The 19,497-nt window shown below is 34.9% G+C and overlaps 1 long non-coding RNA gene across 1 annotated transcript; it reads left to right on the top strand.

Moving 5' to 3' along the window:
- The first annotated feature begins 17,181 nt into the window (after positions 1–17,181).
- Positions 17,182–18,075, top strand: LOC143632109 (uncharacterized). The gene is made up of 2 exons (XR_013153484.1): positions 17,182–17,313; positions 17,426–18,075. It is a non-coding gene; the product is annotated as an uncharacterized LOC143632109 (long non-coding RNA).
- The last annotated feature ends 1,422 nt before the right edge of the window (positions 18,076–19,497 follow it).

The raw sequence follows: 19,497 nt of genomic DNA, 5'->3' as shown, positions 1-19,497 counted from the left end.
ACCATGATTTTTATTTCATCAACTGGGATAAAATTCATATTTAGGTATATAAATGTTTTATAGGGATAAACCATAATTCACAAAACATGTTTCTTTATTCTGGTAACAAGCCACATATTTAAGCTGGAAGGCCCGCATGCATCATTCATTTGTCTTTAACAAGTCACCTGAAACATGTTTAAAATATTTGATCAGTAGGAAATACTGGTGAGTACACTCATATGTAAATGACACATTTTACAGTTACTACATTAAGATGTTTTTGCATCTGTCTGCTTACAAATTACCAAAAGGTACTTGTCACTCGACCGTATATGTGACTGTGGTCATATTACTTATTAGCTAACACTTGTCCAATAAGTAATGTGTAATAGCTCAATAGGCAAGCCTAGTATACAAAACCCCAAAATACTAGTAGTAATCATCCCGTAAGTCTATAGAGACTTAATCACTGTAGTGTAATTAAAATCTTTTGAAAATATTTTAAAACCATTTGAACTATCTGTCATGAGTTTAATATAGCAGTATTGGAAAACTAGTTGTCACACAAATGTAAGTTATACAAAAACCCAATGTCTCACCTTACAAGTTTACTGTTTATGAGCTTTCTAGTATTAAGCACCTAGTGTAGTACATATATGTATTAGTATAAACCGATAAGCTTTAACGATAATCACGAGATTGAAAACTTTATACGATGGCACAAAGTCTCACATTGTTTATGTCACACCCCGACCAAGACGGAAACGTCGGGGCGCAACCGATTGTTCATCGCACACGACACTATTAAGTGACAATATTTAATCAACTCATTTAAATTCATAAAAACACAAAGAGTCACATAAATTGTTCATACAATAACCGAATTCAAATCATAATAAATACTATATTGATCGTTTTGTTAATATCCTAACAGTCTTGATAACGTTTTTTCTTCAAGTCCTCGAGTCAACCTAAAGTCAAACCTGTAACATTGCATAAATAGAATTTGTCAACACAAAGGTTGGTGAGCAATTTCATAGTTTTTGAACAATAAATATATAATATGAAATTTCCACAACTTGTATACAAAACAATATATAATAGCAACAATTTAGATAAATGAAATCGTTAATAAGAATACATTAACGACACCTTTCTATAAGGGGATGCCAAATATACTCGGATTTTGTATAAAATCGTTAATAAGAATACATTAACGACACCTTTCTATAAGGGGATGCCAGATATACTCGGATTTTGTGAATCAACCATCCAAAAGCGGTAAACACATTAGCACTTAAGCATATAAGCATATAACACCAAATCGAGCATTTATTTAAGTAAAGTATACAATAAAGTTTGTGGTTTAAGACTCAAGTATAAATCATTTGGATTTGAATAAGTTTGCAATGTCACCCCCAAAATATAAAAGAGTGAAAACGGGGGAAGAAAGTACTCACGTTCAAGTAATAAACTTGAAAGATTTGATGATTTGGAGATTAACCGGAACGATGAGTTTAACGAACGAAGCCTAAAGGAGAAGAAGTCTTGTATTAGCAAAGTTGTCTTGGAAGTCTTTAAATGAAAATAAATGATAAGAAATGTAAACAATTTAAAGTTTAAGGTTTATAAATGTAAATATTTAAGAAATTATAATAATAGTCCTTTAAAAATGTAAGTTTGCTCGAAACCGGGTTAAAGTATCTAGCCCTTAATTTTACTCAACATATATTAAGTAATAAGGTGGGTAAAAATGCAAGAAAGCAAGTCCCTTTATAATATAAATACTAAAACGGGTTTTAACGAGTGGTCGGTTCGGGTCTTGGTGACTTGACCAAACCCAAAGTCAACTTTCCAAAATAATAAATGTATGAGATCACTCAATAAATCTTAAAGAGACTTAACCAAGTATGTAGTTCTATTATTTTAGAACTAACAACGTCCGTTAAGCGAGTGTTCGGTTTAATCGGTCCAAACTTTGTTATAAGATCAATTTGGATTCAACATTACGAGTACTTTGTGAAAATAATTAAAATCAGTTTATAAAGTATTTTTAAAGAAATATGTAAGCTTTAATGGTTAAAAACACACTTTTGTGTCTTAAGCGAGTAAACTTGGTTTAGTTCGGTTTGGTTTGGTTTTTATCTTGGAATAAGGCCAAGAATGGTTACCACATGTCCAAACATCATAGAACTTGTAAAATAATTTATAAATAATAATACCAAAGTTTTACATACAAAAAGTCAACAACAAAGTCTTTAAACGAAAGTTCGGTTTCCGGTTCGGATCTTGTTTCAGGATAAGACCGAGGTTAGATTCTACAAACCCATAACCATGGAACTAATTAAAATGATTTTAGAAACTCAAATCTTACATAAAACATGTTTATACAACTATTTAAACAAACTAGTAAACAAGAGTTCGGCTTCCGGTTTGGAGCTATTTACGGAATAACCGAGGCTAGTCTCCACAAACCCATAACCATGGAACTCCAAATGTAAAATAGAACTAAGATGAGCAGAAGTTAAACAAGTATAACAAGTTAGATGGTTAGATGCGGAAAATATATAATCAAGGACTACTACGAGCCCTCCATGAAGCTTTGTCTTATGGGGACACTTAACCGACCGAGACCGGAGAAATGCCCGCCGAAGGTACAAAGGGTGCTATTATATATATGTTGTATAACAATCTTCAAGTATTAATAAGTGTTAACAAGTTGATTATAATGTAAGACTATGGTCAGTTTGACTTTGGAAAGTCAAACTGCCAAAAAATATGAAGAACACCTTTGAATGCTTGAGGATTAGGAGAGAAAGAGATGAATGAGCAGGGATTAATGAAGGAGATAGGGGTGTATATATAGGGTGGGTTGAAAGGGTCAAGCATGGGGTTAAATATCAAGGTTTGCATGCAAAAAAGGGGGTCAAGACAAGTCACAAAACAAAAAAAAAAAAAGGAGATGAAGCTGCTGGTCTGCTGCTGGTTCGCTGCGAGTCGGTTCGTGTCAAGAAGTTCGTTTTTGATGTATTTTGAGCTTTTTAAGTCCGTTTTCGAATTCGTAAAAGGGGTTTTTCAAATTAGACAAGCGGGAATGTTTTAGTAACATAAAATCCAATATTTTATATATTTGAAATGTTTGGGATATAAATCGGGTCGGTTTACAACATAAAAACAAATACAAAATAAATACAATTTGACCCGAAATCGAGGGATGTCACAGTTTAGGCCAAGATTTGGATTCGTGTAGTAAAGTCTCGATCAATCGGACTAGTTATCATTACGGCTACTGAAGGTATTATACCATTACTCTAATATATTAGAAAATGAGAGGAAGCACAGAAAACTGAAGAATTGAAATAGGCGAGGAGCTTCCCATTTTATAGTTGATTTTAAAATCAGTCGCGTATCGCGACGGACTCAGGACAAGGTCATCGCGTAGCGTGACTGCCATATAGGTTTGTTGAGTCATCCCACTATGCCATGTGGCAGGTAACCATGGCTGCGTAGCCTCCACGTGGCGTATCACGATAGGTCACTTAGGTATCCGTCACGTAGCGCGATGAACTCTAAAATTTTTTGGATAATTATAACCCTTCGTGTATCGCGACGAGACCTAACTTCGCCCGTTGCGCAGCGTAATGGGAAGAAAATTAAAAATTTTTATTTTTCACAAAAGTACTAAGGCGAATCTCAAGCGACGATGCTACTGTGCGAAGTGCGTCATCAAAGCATCACATTACGCCCATCGCACTACGCCAGGGCCCGTGCACGTCGGGTGCTTCGCACCCTTCGCCAGGACCACTGAGAGTGTCTTGTCATATAAGAATATTATAATGGGAGCTCTCTTCCTTATAAAGAGCTTACCAGTTTTTTAATCTAGCAATGTGGGACAGGAACTTACTTTCTTATTTATACGAAGGTGGAATGGCTCCATTTTCTTCCTCCACCAATGTGGGATGAACCCACCTTTTTATTTATTCAAAATGGGACATTCTCATTTTCTTATTTCATATTTTCCATCCTATATTTTGAAAAATTTTGGGATGCTACAAGATGTGGGGGGTGGGGGAAACGGTGGAGGTGGCAGGAGGCGATGGTGGTTGGTGGCGGGTAGCGACGGTGGGCGACGACGACGGTTGATGGTGGTGCTGGTGGGTGGCGGGAAGTGGTGGGGCGATGGTTGTTGGTGGTGGTGGGCGGCGAACACTGATGACGATGGGTGGTGGTAGCGGTAACGGTGGCGATGGCCAGTGATTTTGGTGGTGGTGGGTGGCGGCGATGGTGGTGGGTGTTGGTGGTGGTGGTGGGGGGGCGGGCGTGGAGTTGGTGTAGAGTGAAAGAGGGAACGGAATGAAGAAAAACATGGGGGGTGAATGGAATAAAATGAGCTTAGTAATAGGTTATGTCATTCCTTTGATCAACCAAACACACTTTTTTCCGTTCCGTCACAATGGGTCATTACATTCCGTCCTTCATTCCCTCATACCAAATGCTACGTAGGTCTTCTTTTAATAATATAGGTAGATAGGATAATTGATCCTATTATTGATATGTCGATTTTTTAAGTATCAATTTTATAGATATGTTATTTTGATTAAAAATATATATTAACCATTATACATTTGAAAATATTTCTTTAAAACTTATCAATTTAATTCTTTTTAAGATCCCGGTCAATATCAAGTGATCTAGGAAAATGTTCGAAACTCTGTCCGATTAAATGAAGTATGCAAAATTTGGCCTAACTAACCATGGATCAACCCTATTTTGTCAAATCCCGGTTAAAATGGCGGAACATGTCGGGGCACGACTATGATTGCTCAATGCACATGACACTGTTAAAGTGACAATATTTAAACTACTCATTTATTTCATTCAACATCAAATACAACACATCTTGTTCATACAAATAAAACAAATTACAAGGAAAATAAATAGTTCATTTAGCCAATAACCTAAACGGTCCAAAATAAGATAACGCCTTCAAATTTTCAATCAACCAATAATCAAACCTGTAGCATTTCATAATATATATTTTTTCAACACGTATGTTGGTGAGCAATTCACGATTTTTTTATATGTATAATATGAGGCAAAAATCCACAAATCATATGTGAAACCGTAAATAAAAGCAACGATTGAGGTATATAAAATCATAAATAAGTGAGGCTCTTTTCTAATAGGTAGAACTACCAAATTACAAGGAGGAGCATATGATCATACTTATTAAGGATGAGGACGAGGCCAACCAACAAAAATCAATAAACATTTGACAATTAATTCATAAAAGGCATATAACACATAACCGGACAATTATTCTAAGCAACACATAACCCAGGGTTTGTGGTTTGAAGATCTAAGTCTTAAATCGTTTTTGTTTGAGTAAGTATGCAAGCTACCTCCAAAGTATAAAAGAGAAAACAAGGGTGCAATTACTCACATGGAAAAGGTGACTTTGATGAAGAAAAACTTAGAATAAATCCTCAAGTGAGTGAGCCCGACAGTTCGGTTTAACATGCGTGTCCTAGATTGAAAGATCTTGACTTAATATTGAGTCTTAAAGATGTAATATAAATGGTTTAATAGTTCATAAAAACAATGCTTGCGTTTTCGGGATTTTAAGTTATATTTTACAAAATGCGGTTAATAAAGTAAAGATAAAATAAAATGAGATTTACATGAAACCGTGTCTTTGATGTTTAATTTTACTCAAACTTTGTTAAGTTTTACATAGGGAGTTGGCTTAGTACAATTGTCATGATCTCGCTAATATAAGCATCAAGATCCGACTTTTAAAGGTTTGTTTGGGTTAGTCGATTCGGGACTTGATAAAGTACCAAATCCAAATCCAACTTACCAAAATATTTAAATGTATGAATCACTTAATCAGTATCTTAAACAAGTTTGAGAATTTTATTAATTAAAGTCCCAAACTCGGGTTTAAGCGAGAGTAGATCAGTTCGATCTTGGTATAAAACCAAGTTTGGTTCCAACATACCATAAACTTAGAAATATAAATAATATAAAATGAAACATAAAGATTTTGGGTGGTTTGAACGGTGACTAGCTCGTTAAAACAAGAAGTTCAATTTTTATGGTTTTTACCCGAAACTTGGTTTAAGCCAAGATTTGTTCCAACAATTCAAAAATCTGAAGTAATATGAGTAATATAAAGTAAAACATAACTAAAAAGATAGGCTGAACTTTTGGTGGTTTGAACGTTGACCTACTCGTTAAGACGAGTGTTCGGTTTTACTCAGTTTTTATCTGAAACTTGGGTTCAAGCCAAGATTTGTTCTAAAACTTCCATATCAACCGTATAATAACTAAAATACAAAGCAAAACTCATATCTAAAGTGTTTCATGTAACATGCTTGCTCAAAAGTTAAATAAAGTGCTTAAACGGGTGTTCGGTTTTGGTTCGGTCCTTGACTCGGTATGATACCGAGGATGGTTATCACATGTCCAAAACCATAGAACTCAAATAAATTAAAATTTCCAGACCCAAACTCAAATAAAAGGTTAAACGAGTAAACTTTGCCGAAAACGACCAAACGGGCCTTAAATGCACAAATATGTGTTTGAATGGCCAAAAAAATTTAAAAAAGATGAAAATGGTTTTCTTGAGATAAAATAACTTAGAACAACTTAAATTATAAATAAACATTTACCCGAAATTGAAATGCAAGATTTTGTTTCGTTGACTTTTAAATTCAAACTTAAGCAAAAGTAGCTAGAACAACTTGCAAGTTCAAACAATTTGGGAAAGGTAGGAGAAGATGAGCAGGTGAAACGGCTGAGATTGAGGGGTATTTATGGGGAAAGATTAAGGTTTGAGGCAAGGGTGCGTAAAGTTGTCCGGTGGATAAAACGATGTACGTTGATTCTTTTTGTTTAAATGATTTTTGAATTAAATAAATTACAACCAAAGATAAAACTATGTTTAGAAGGTTCTAAAATAATTATTGGTTGAGTTTTGGTTGGCTTGAATGGTTGAAACACGAATTCAAGGCTTAAATGAACAACAAAAACAATCTATTACTTCAGCATGCTGGTCGCGCCACGCGACCAACCTCAAGGCCTTCGCCGTGTGACGTGACGAGAGATATTTGGCATAAAGTTTATTTTTTGCTAAGTTTGATCCTTAGACTTGTTTAAAATCAATTTTTCGCGTGAAATAAGTGAGTTAAGGACTGATAATGACAATATAACAACATGAAAAGTATGAAACATGATTACAACATAAAATTCATTATTTTATTAATATCTAAAGATCCAAAAACCAAAATGGGTCGGGTTTACAATACAAAGAGAACCGAAAAATGACGAATGCCACATAATGTTTATGGAAGATTTGCATATATCCCCTTATCAAATAACATATATACCCAAGCTAAAACTCTAAATTACGTATATCCCCTTTATTTTCAAAATTACATATTATGACCAAAATGCCCTTTTAGGGTTAAAAAACGATTCATTCTCACGGTCCCCACTACACGATTGTAGCTTTCGCCGTTCCCTTTCTCAACCAATGATTCTAGTGTGGTTTCTTTCTCAGCTGAAGATTCCGGCGTTGTTTCTTTCTCAACGAGGGAGAAGACGATGTTGCAGGATCACCGCCACAATTTAATCGGCCCCGTGACGTAGGCTGTCGCGGTCTACTCAAAAAATTAATTTTAATATCTTAAATACCTGTACTAGTACGAGTAAGTAATGCCGTCTCCACAAGAACTCAAGGAAAGTGCTAATTTTATATTTTATATTTTAAACTAAATTAATTATTTAACTAAGGCGGACAGACGATGTCAAGCAGTTTTTGAAAAGATTAATTAAAATTAAAACGATTTACTTTTAAAGACTTGTGAACAATATTAATAAAGGGTATTCATTCTAGGGTTAGGTAATGTGACATTCAACTTAATCCTAGATTCACTTGTCTTGATTGCGTAGTAATTACCAGACCTAGTAGTTTGACTGTGGTGACAAACGATACCCTAACCGAATTGTTGACATAATTAAACTCGTTCTACCTAATTTATGTTTTATGAAAACTAATTACGTGACAATAGTTGATGATTATTAATTCAATGACACAAGAGCCTAACCCTACGTGTTGAAGAATAAAACCAAACAAGTGATGTACTAATCAATAATCGCAAATATAAATTGTTTAAATAACCAAGCAATAATTGAACAAGATAAAATCGATAAATTTAATCAAGTTCTAAACATTAGGCACAATGAATCTGGTCTTAAGGAGAATTACACAAAACCTTACCCTAGAACGAACACAAACGTTTAGCCAAGCATTGACATATTATCAAAACAACTTATCTTATTGTGCATATGAATCCAAGACGAATCAGAAAAGCTTCGGAATGGTCAAAAATCACCCTAGGACACCTCTTTAGCTTCTGGAATTAGTAATATGACGAATGAGAAGTTAAATGGGTTTATATAGTGATTAACCCTAATTTTCTTTGGTTTTAAGTCGGTTCGCGTCGCGCGAAGTCTTCATGGGCCTTGCCTTCGCGTCGGGCAGAAGACAAAATAGTCGGGCTCAGAAATCCTAAACTTTGCGTCGCGTGAAGTTTCCTCTTCGGTCCTTCGCGCCACGCGAAGGATAAAAATATCAGTAGAATTCTTTTCTTTTCTTTAAATTGCCTCGTGATGCGTGCACTCCCATTCCCGCACTTTTAAGATTTCATTCCAAGCTTGTAAATCATCCCGATAAGCTTCTTAACGTCCAATGTCCTGAAAACACATAACAATGCTTGAAGTACCAATGTTCATTCATTTATTTATCTAAATATAACTAATTAATATAAAATAATAACTAACTTTTACCCAACCATCACACCACTCATTGGGCATACTTGAAATCAGGCGTCCACTGCCACCACAACTTAACCGACACGGGTCAAATGGTAGCGGTCGTTCATGTTTCATCAAATTCCCCAACCCCGTTAAACAGCCAATTGAGCGCATGAGATTTGGGGTTGGGACGACTTCGTATCGGAATTTAGATTGAACAATGGGCTGGCGTGAAGGGGATGTTTGTGTGGGATAGAAGTGATACAGAGACGAGGATGAAAGGTACCTCCATTTTAACATGGCCTATGATCTTCTTCACGATGTAGGATTTTAGTTCGCTAGAAACTGATGTACTGGTTGGAAAAATGATCTCCGTTGTGAGATTTTGTTTACCGAAAAATTTTGTAAAAGGGGTAAAATAATCATTGTCCAATTTATTGTTAATAAAATACATCAAAATGGGTATATTTGATATTATAAAAGATTTAAGAAAGGGGATATATGTAACAAAAAAAGTTAATAATGGGAGGGGGGGGGGGGGGGAGATTGTCATATGTAAATGCCCCTGTTATTGATATGTTGGTTTTTAAGTCATCAATTTTATAGATATGCTATTTTGATTAAAAAAATATATATTAACCATTCTACGTTTGAAGATATTTGCTTAAAACATGCCAATTTAATTCTTTTTAAGGCCACGGATGACGGATTATACATTCACGCTCCTTAATTTCACGTAGGCTTCACATCACCTACTTTTTCTCATTTCACTTCACGTCATATTAAGGAAATTGTTTAACCCTCTTTTCCTTTCTTTATTTAATGTAAAATTGATTCTTAAATTGTTGTGTGTGTGTAGAAGATTTTACAACCGTTAGCATTTTAATACACCTTGCATTTAACGCATCTTAACCCATGAAGGGAGTAGTATGCCACTCGTTAACTTTTGACAACTCAACTTTAATACCATATACGTTAAGATATATCTCTGGGCCTAAGATACCGGCCAATATCACGTGATCTAGGAAAAATTTTAAAACTCTGTCCAAATTAAATGAAGTATGCAGGATTTGGCCTAACTAACCATGGATCAACCCTATTGTTTATTTAAAGACAATTTTTATAACCGTTTTAAGAGCTCTTTTCACACATAAACCAACTTCTTCCGCACCTAAACTTTTAGCTTTCAAGTCATCTTTAGCCTTTAGGTAGTGCCGGTATATTGATCTTTTAAAACACTTTTAGTTAGAAAAAATAATAGATAAATAGTTTTCTATTTAAACCCTTATGATTTAATTTATTGGGTAAACACCATACTAATAGATCACTAACAAAATATTGGTCAGTCAAACTTTGCTCATTTGATGTACATATCCAAACCCTTTTTATTAATCCTTACATCTTGATTTCCTGATTTGCTCCCGGAAAAAAACAAATTAAGCCTCCAGCTTGCAAGTCGAACGAACGACACAACGATTTCTGCAACATTTTTTTTTCACAAGAAAGACAACCACAAGATATATAAAGGTGAATATATAACATCCGTTCATTTAATTTTTCATCGTAAACTGTAGAAAAACATTGGCAATTTGTAATATCGTAGGAACTGTTGATTTGTACTTTCTTGACAATTATTGAGGTGAGAGTGTAAAAGTGAAAATATTTCATGTTAATTATCTTACATCTATAGATAAAAACAAAAGACAAAAAGATGTTGCTTTACACAATATTCCCCCCCCCCCCCTCATTTTATTTATACATTTAACACGTAACATAGTTATAAAGTAGTTATAGATCATGCACAAGTAATGATGAGGTGTTTGTATTTGAAGGTACATGAAGAGTACAGACTACAGAGACACAGATCGAGAAAGAGATCCCCAGATCGACCCACTGATACCATGTGCACCTTGTCCCCACCTCGTTATTTATTTATTTATTAATTTCCTTTCAATAATAATAATAATAATATATTATTATTATTATTATTATTATTATTATTATTATCATTTGACATAAAAAAATTTAGATTACTACGCCAAACATTTGGTGTGGCGTCAAAAATGATTTACTTTTAAGATAGTGTTTAATGGTGCGATCTCCTCTAGAGATAATTTGTAAATAAAATATTTAGTTTTGGTTGTTAAAAAAAATTTACTCATCTAAATTTCCCAAACCTACTTGAATTTCAATAAGTATCAATTATTAACAGATGATAATATACTTGGAAATCTACTTTGGCGAAGAAACTAATCACACTTTCAATTTCACTTTTGTTATTAAAGCAATCACACTGTAAATCATGGTAAATCTATGATGATTCTATGTGTAAGATTGACCTTATCAATAAAGGTGAAAGTAAGGGTGACATTAGTCAAATTATTTATTATTGGGAAAATTCTTAAAATAGTCTTTTTTAGAGAGAGAAGTCCCAAAATAGTCATTTTTTCCTTAAAATTTTTTATAATTTGGACTGTTAAGACGCATTGGGAAAAGATAAAAATAAAGACATGATTTCGAAAGAAAGTCAGGTAAAAGACGAGATTTAAGGAAATAATGTCGGTAAAGTCCAAATTATTTGTAATCTTGGAGCAAAAGTTCAAATTCTTTAAAAACTTTTTTACTCAGAAAAACCTTCTTGAGAGACTGTTTTTTTATGTTTCCTACCTTTCCCGTCCAAATTTTCAAATTCTTGGAAAATTATATTTTTTTACAATTATACCCCCTAAACCACCATCACCACCTTGAACCACCACCACCTTGAACCACCACCATCACCGACGCCGTCGGCCCCACCTCATCACCACCACCCGCCCGCCCAGTCTACCGTCCACAGCCTCGCCGGAGCCGTGACGGTGAAGTTAATTTTCCAGCCTACCGATCACTTGTTCATATTTAGGGTAAGCTAATAATCTAATATGTAGCAGTTAACATCTATAACCGACACACCAGCCATTTATAAAAACACTACTTTTTTTTTAATTAATTATTATTTATATAAACTTGCATAAGGAATGAGTCAGAAAGATAGAACATACAAATGGAATATCTTTGATGTTGTACTGAAAATCATTGCTGCTGCAACAATTATTATCAACTGAAATAGGTGCAAGCGGGCATCCCAATACTCCAAGCAACAAAACCCAGCTTAACTTCACTGTCACGGCTCGGCGGCTCCGGCGAGGCTGTGGACGGTAGACTGGGCGGGCGGGTGGTAGTGACGGTGGTGGTGATGGGGTGGGGCCGACGGCGTCGGTGATGGTGGTTCAAGGTGGTGATGGTGGTTTAGGGGTATAATTGTAAAAAATATAATTTTTCAAGAATTTGAAAATTTAGACGGAAAAGGTAGGAAACATAAAAAAACAGTCTCTCAAGACGGTTTTTTTGAGTAAAAAAGTTTTTGAATAATTTGAACTTTTGCTCCAAGATTACATAAAAAAACAGTCTCTCAAGACGGTTTTTTTGAGTAAAAAAGTTTTTGAATAATTTGAACTTTTGCTCCAAGATTACAAATAATTTGGACTTTACCGACATTATTTCCCCAAATCTCGTCTTTTACCTAACTTTCTTTTGAAATCTCGTCTTTATTTTTATCTTTTCCCAATGCATCTTGACAGTCCAAATTATAAAAGATATTGAGAAAAAAAGAACTATTTTGGAACTTCTCTCTCTTAAATGGACTATTTTGAGAATTTTTCCCTTTATTATTACTATTATAAAGTATCAGTTAATGAGTTATATAATCTGAAATATAAAAATTCAATTTCTATATAAATAATATTAAACTAGACTATTTTAATACCAAATATATATATATATATATAGTATTGCAATAATTCCATATTTTGACCAATCATCATTTATTTTAAACATATATATATTTATTTGAGGAAAAGTATAAGGTGATGGATGAGAATCGCATCTGACAGATCGACAACAAAATTTTATTCCTCAATTTGCTTTTTGGTAAAATAAATTACAATTATTGAAATAAAGAAGTTTGCATGTGAAAATGAATCTTAGAAGGCGTTATTAATGGTTTGGTTTAATTATTAACTAAAATAGTTAAGTCCACCCCTTTACCCCACATGGTTGATTAATGTCAAAGACGGATTTGTTGGATCTAACTCAATTCAAAGGAAACCACGGGAACATAATCTTCTTGGATTGTTCTTTTTTCTATCGGTAATGATTTATATTTTTAAGATTGATATAAAAAATAGTGCTTTGAATGTGGACATGTAAGAACTGTCTTCTATCACTTTGACTACCGTTTATGCACCATGTACTATATAGTAGATACTAAGTGGGTGTTTGGGATTGCTTATTTTCACTAACTTATACCTTATTAACTTTTTGAAAGAGGATAAGGTGTTTGTGATTGTTTATATTATGAGTAAAAATTTCATAAGTTAAAATATTGTAACTTATAAACTTAAAGTTATAATGAGGTAAAATAAGAAATCCTAAACACCTCCTAAACTATGCGTTCTTAAGTATATTATTGGTTGTGATATAAAAATGCCCGTAAAATATATAAATTTAAACTTGGTCATAGATGGAGGGATGCTGATTTTCATCAATTAAAATAAAAAAAGTTGTACAAGTAAGATTTTGTTTTGTGGATCCAGAGAAAACAAAAGAGCTGTCAATATCCATCCATAAGTGAGGCCAGGCCAGGTGCATGTTGACACCTAATTCGTCCTCCACAATCACATATTCCGTTTCGTACTGACCCACACTGGTTCCTATAAGGCTGAGCGGTGTGGGGGGCGCGAGAGGGGGCGTGAGTGGGGGCGCCAGCCAATAATATTGTGACGTGTGGCAGAGAGAGAAACTTGATAAGATGGGTGTTGGTAGTGGTGATAGCGCCCCGGGCCATGGTGTGGAGGGGCGCGAGAGGGGGCGCGAGCGGTTTATTTTTTTATTTTTTTATAAATGTATTAAAAAAACGTATTATTAAAAAAACAAGAAATTATTTAAAAAAACACACATTAATTAAAAAAACACATTAATATATAAAAAAAAATTAAAGTACTAAAGAAAAACATTATTCTTATTATTCGGCTTCGTCTTCTTCGATCAACCTCTTCCGGATACGTTCATTTTGTTTTTCCATCAGCATTTGGTCGACCGGATTTAGGTGGCTGAAGTCTCTTGCAAGGAAGTCCAAATCTCTCATTCTTTTTTTTTTTCCTTTTTGTCAATAGAGACCACCTCCATGGTTTTGTTGAATTTATTGAGGGATTCAACAAGATCGTTGATGTTTACGGCTTCCCCCTCAGCCGGTTTTTTCCCCCTGGCGTCCCTTCCCAATGGCCGCCTCCTCGGCGGTGAAGACGTTTCCTCCCCCGCAACGTTTAGGTCGAATCCAACCCGGCAATCCGACCCGGCGGAAGTGCTGTACGCTCCAGACGAACTAGTTTTAGTCCGTTTCGGCCCTACTTCCGCATCAAGGTCCGGCGCCACCAGCTCAACCCACTTGGAACACCTTCTCAACCTCTCCCACACCTTTACACCGTCCCACGTCTTCACCGTCCCATACCTCCGCAGGCACTCCTGCTTCCACTCTTCGACAGTGAAATTATAGACCGCCAAATCGTCACTGCCACTTGGTCTCATACGACCGGCGTTCCTGTTGAACAGATTAGTAAACAAGCCGACAAATTTTCTGATTTCGGTCCACCGACCCAAATCATATCGGGGTTCCGCTCTGTACTCCCAACGAGCGAATAGAACGTCTCCCTAACCTTTGTCCAAAAGACCTTGCTCTTTTGGTAGTCGGCTGCAAAATGCATAAATAAATTTGTAAGTCATTTAACTTTTTTATTTAACTTTTTTTTAAAATCATTTTTAAAAACGTTAAAACAATTACCGCAACGCCGATCCTCAGAAATGGCTATCCAAGCCCGACACAGGGCTTCCTTCTCATCCGATGACCACGGAGTGATTTTCCGTTTCGCCCTTCCAGTCGAAGCCGAACCCGACCCGTCCGTTGCAACTTGTTTTTTCCGGTGGACGCGTCTTCTTTGTCCCGCAGCTTCACCTTCTGGTTCTGGTTCTTGTGTCTCCGGAACTACAAAGTTAGGAGACGGTTGTATGTTGGATGGTTGAAAGCCGGATGATTGTTGCCACCCCGAATAAAACATCGGTTGGTCCGGTGCCGACCATAAATCGTCGTAACTGTAATCTGAATCTAGGTTTGGGTACCAATTTCCAGCCATGTTTTTAAAAAAAGGTTTGGAAGATGGGGTGATTTCGGGTTTTGGGTGTGGTATGTGATATTGGTATGTGATATTGGTTTGGGTTTGATATATGTTTAATACAGAGAAACAAAATCGGGTTTGATATAGGTTTGATATGGGTTTGATATGGGTTTGTTATTATATATAGGAAAAAAAAAACGTTTTTTTTTTTAATAAATCACCCCCCCAACGGCTCTATTCACGCTTTCCAAGAAAACTTCACGCCATTCTCAGCCGCTAGCACCCTGGCGCCTGCCTCGTTTTCCGCTCTCGCGCCCCTCTCGCGCCCCTCTCGCGCCTCGGTGGTGTGGTGCTCGCGCCCCGGGGCGCGAGCGTCTGGCCTCTTGCGCCCTTCCTAGCGCTCCACACCCCTCAGCCTAATATCTTAACTTTCAGATGAACTAAGTTACACTTCACTACCTTGCCATTTATTTTATTTTCATTGTCACCCACTATTCAAAATTCTAAATATATCTTCAAGTTGCAAATAGTAACATGTCACGTACGTATCATGTATGTATCTGGTAGTGGTGTTTATTATTTAGGTGATAATTAATTAACTACTTAAAACTCTATGAAGTAGAGGTTTAGTGGTAAGAGTTTAAACAAAGGTTTCGTGTTTGAATATATATAATTTTTACAACATTTCGATATGTCTAACCTTTCAAAGACCAATTACCGGCATAAACTGTGACGATGTGTTATCTAATCATGTTCATGGCCCCGGTAACAACGCTTCAGAATTTGCATACAATCTACCTAATTTTTTTATAACAAAATGTCGTTTAAAATTGTTTTTTATTTATTGAAGATAGAAGAAATGGTGTGGGGCAGGAGTAGCACAAAACATGAAGGAGATTGGACAAAGGAGTAAGATATGTTTTGTATGCATAGTATATGTCTCAAACTTCAGCATGCTTTTGAATTTCTGTGCACTATAAACGTTAAAAAAATAATACCCAAATCTTGTCACGGGTTACTTTTAATTACATATTTTAAAATTTCAGAGTTAGCTTATCGTTATTTTTTTGAACGACGAATACCTCTAGAAAGCTCTTAGAGAGGTTCGATGTCGTGAGGTCTAATCCACTTAGCTAGTAATGCTTTACCCAAGCTTAAACCCTGAAATACTGTATCAGAAATCACGCACAAGCTAGCATCGGAGTAGTAATTTGTCGCTACTTCAATTACTCATCAATAAAAACACAATTCATAGGATAATAGTAAATTTATAATTCAAACTCTAGTAATATACAAACCATATGTTCATAACCATTTGATTTCAAGTTATCGTAAATTTCATCAAAATCCCTATTACGTTATTACGATTTAAATTATATATCTAGGTTATAAGCGAGTCTTCTAATAGATAGCATACACGTTAGATACCCATTTTGGTACCGTAATTTGATTTGCGTGTCGGTTGCCGAGATTAATCATTAAGTATAACATATTTGTTAGATTTGGAATTGATGGGGTTTAACAAGAAAACAACCATTCAATCATATCAGATTTAAAGTGAACATAAATAAAAAAAATAACATATGATCAAATAAATCGCTCATTTAATAAAAATAGCTGCTACTTTAACTAACCAATAATTTAAAATATTGTGAACATGAGGATTGTATGGTGTCATCCTAAAGTTATTATCATGCGTATCAAACAAACTGATTAGCTGTTTGTGGTTATTCTCTATCACAACTCTAAGTTGTAAGCAACACAAACAAAGACACCCCCCCCTCCACCCTAGGTACCCCCCCCCCCCTCCTAATTATATGCTTTATTTCTTCTTCTTCTTGGAACACAATCACTACAAACTTGAAACTCTTTTTAGTAGAAAACCTCCAATCACTACCAACTTGCTTCAATCTTCCAATTCCAAAAAGGTTAGAAACCCTTACATATGTACATGATCTTATGAACTTTAATGGGGATTTTGTGTTCTTTGTTTTACATAATATAAGATCATGAGTTCATCACTTGATGTGATCATGAAATTATATTACATGAATAAATTAACCAAAAGAGAATCTGGACTTGAATAGTTGAATTCTCTTCTTTTTGTGTTACATTTGAGCCATGCAATTTCTTAATATGTATATATATTCATGCTCTAAAAAATGCAGTAATTCTTAGCAACACGAAATTCGACTTCGGCTTTTGTAATCCAAAGAAGATAATAATGGACAAGTTGGTTCAACCATATGATAAGGAATGCATGAAGATGGTCTTGTTAAAGCATGAAGAAACCTTCAAAGAACAGGTATACAAAATTACACATATATATATGTGTCATGTGTGACTAAAATCTGATTTGTCTTTATGGATATAGTGTTTATAAAAGATTATTGAAATTGTGTTTTTTATCTTTTTAGGTATATGAGCTTCATAGACTGTATCAAATCCAGAAGATGCTGATGAAGAACTTGCAAAGTAGCATACATAATCATCAAGAAAACATATGCTTCAACAATAATCAACAGAATAGCAAGATTGATTTAGAACAGCCAGCAAGGCATGATCATGTTACACAAGATGATCAAGAGATTGACGAAGATGAATGTGAAATCGAGCTCACGTTGGCCCCAACAAGTTTTAACCGGAGGAGACGCACAACGAGTAAGCCCGAATCATCCGATTCTGTACCGAGTTTTTCATCGTCTTCCACGGGCTCGAATAATATAAAAAAAGTTCAGAGAATTACAAGGGATATATCACTCAAACACCCTCAATGGATGCATCAAGTTCTAAGTTTGAACATGACTTGACACAATATTCAAGAACATGTTTGGTATATTACAAGATCTTTAAATTTTAGGGTTTTTATCTAAAGTTTCTATTTATGAACTGATTGCTTGTTTGTGTGAAGTTCCAGTTTACTTTTTCTTTTTCATTTCTATGAGATGATCAGTTTAGCTTTTAGAAGTTATCTCTTCTTTATCTCGTGCTATGATAACTTGTACCTGATACATCAAGACATGTACATGGACTAATTTGGCTTTTTGCAATGATAGTTGTCTCTCTAGTCTTTTGTGAGAAAAACCAATTTCATATCTGTAGAAAAAGTGGCTTGTTTTGCTTATGATGTATGGTGATAAAAGTCCCATCACCTATAGCATGCGTTATCGGTAACGGATTATTTTGTCTAAGTGTTTACGTTTTTCTCGTATTATTGGTGATGCTAAGGATGATGATGCATGGTCATGGTGGGGGTGGGACCCACTCAGAACCATATCTTATGATACAACACAAGTACACAAAAGATGTCACCAATGTGGATAAGTTGAATCAATAAGCTTCCAAAGGGCCAAAATCTTTGTTCAACTTGTTTGAATATTCTTATAAGTATTATTTAAAAGAATTCAAGAAGTTGTTATTATATATGATCTTAAGTTAAATAGTACTTCAAACAATCTTATACAACCAAAACATGCATAAGTCATTATATATGATCTTCGCTTAACGGATTGATCTCGATTGAGTGGATATAAGGACGTTTTTTCATTAAAAATTGTATAGTCTATTTTCCGTGTGTAAGGTAAAATGTTTCTTAAATTTTATTTAAAGTTTAATTTAGTTATTTGATCATACAAGTAACATTTCATGTTCCGGTGTGAATTAAGGGAATAGAAAATACATAAAGCTTTAAATCAATTATTATTCTCTCTTTTTAAAACCATGGAGACATGTTGGGATCGAGTTTCTTGTTAGATTGCTTTTGAGGTACCTAAAAGGGGGGAAGAATCATATCCAAAGACAACTAACTATGGCATCTTCTACTACATATTCATTGGTTGATTGAACTTATAATAGTATGTAGAATATTTTAATACATAATACTAAAGAAACATATCTCATATTATTAAACATTGGCTCGCCTACACAACAACGCATTAAGAAATTAAGTTTGTTCCTGAAACCTACTCTTTCTATTCTTTATTGATTACCACAAAAATATACATTGATTTTCAAACTAATTACAAATTCTATACACATTAATATATCTAGTTTACATCGGTATGCACAATAAATGACGAAAAATAATTTAAAAAAATTCACAGTCTACAGTTTTGTACTTTTGTTAAATATATTTTATATAATTATATAATATTTAAAACTAAGCATACTCACCTAATATTGTCTTTTGCGCTAGCCTAGTTGGTTATGACGATAAGATAAGAACTGGGCTTTCTTTGGGAGTTTTTCAGTTCGAATCCGAGCCGCATGAGGGCTTTATCTTGCTTGTGTTACATCAAAGGGTTTCGACTCTTATGACGGCGCAACTAGTGTCAAATGGCATTAGGAGAGAAGGTTCCTCCGAGGATGTGGAAAGGACTCGGGAACCAAAGGTTATGCCCTTCGGAAGAAACTCTCTTGGATTTGGATTTCCATGTTGTGATCAGCTTTAAACTGATATGCGACCATCCAGTCATACTAAAGATAGTAT

Source organism: Bidens hawaiensis, unplaced genomic scaffold (genome assembly GCF_021521415.1).
Source record: "Bidens hawaiensis isolate Kalapana, Puna unplaced genomic scaffold, B.hawaiensis_p1.1 tig00006365_1, whole genome shotgun sequence".
Taxonomy (NCBI): domain Eukaryota; kingdom Viridiplantae; phylum Streptophyta; class Magnoliopsida; order Asterales; family Asteraceae; genus Bidens; species Bidens hawaiensis.
This window is presented reverse-complemented; position numbering and strand designations above follow the sequence as displayed.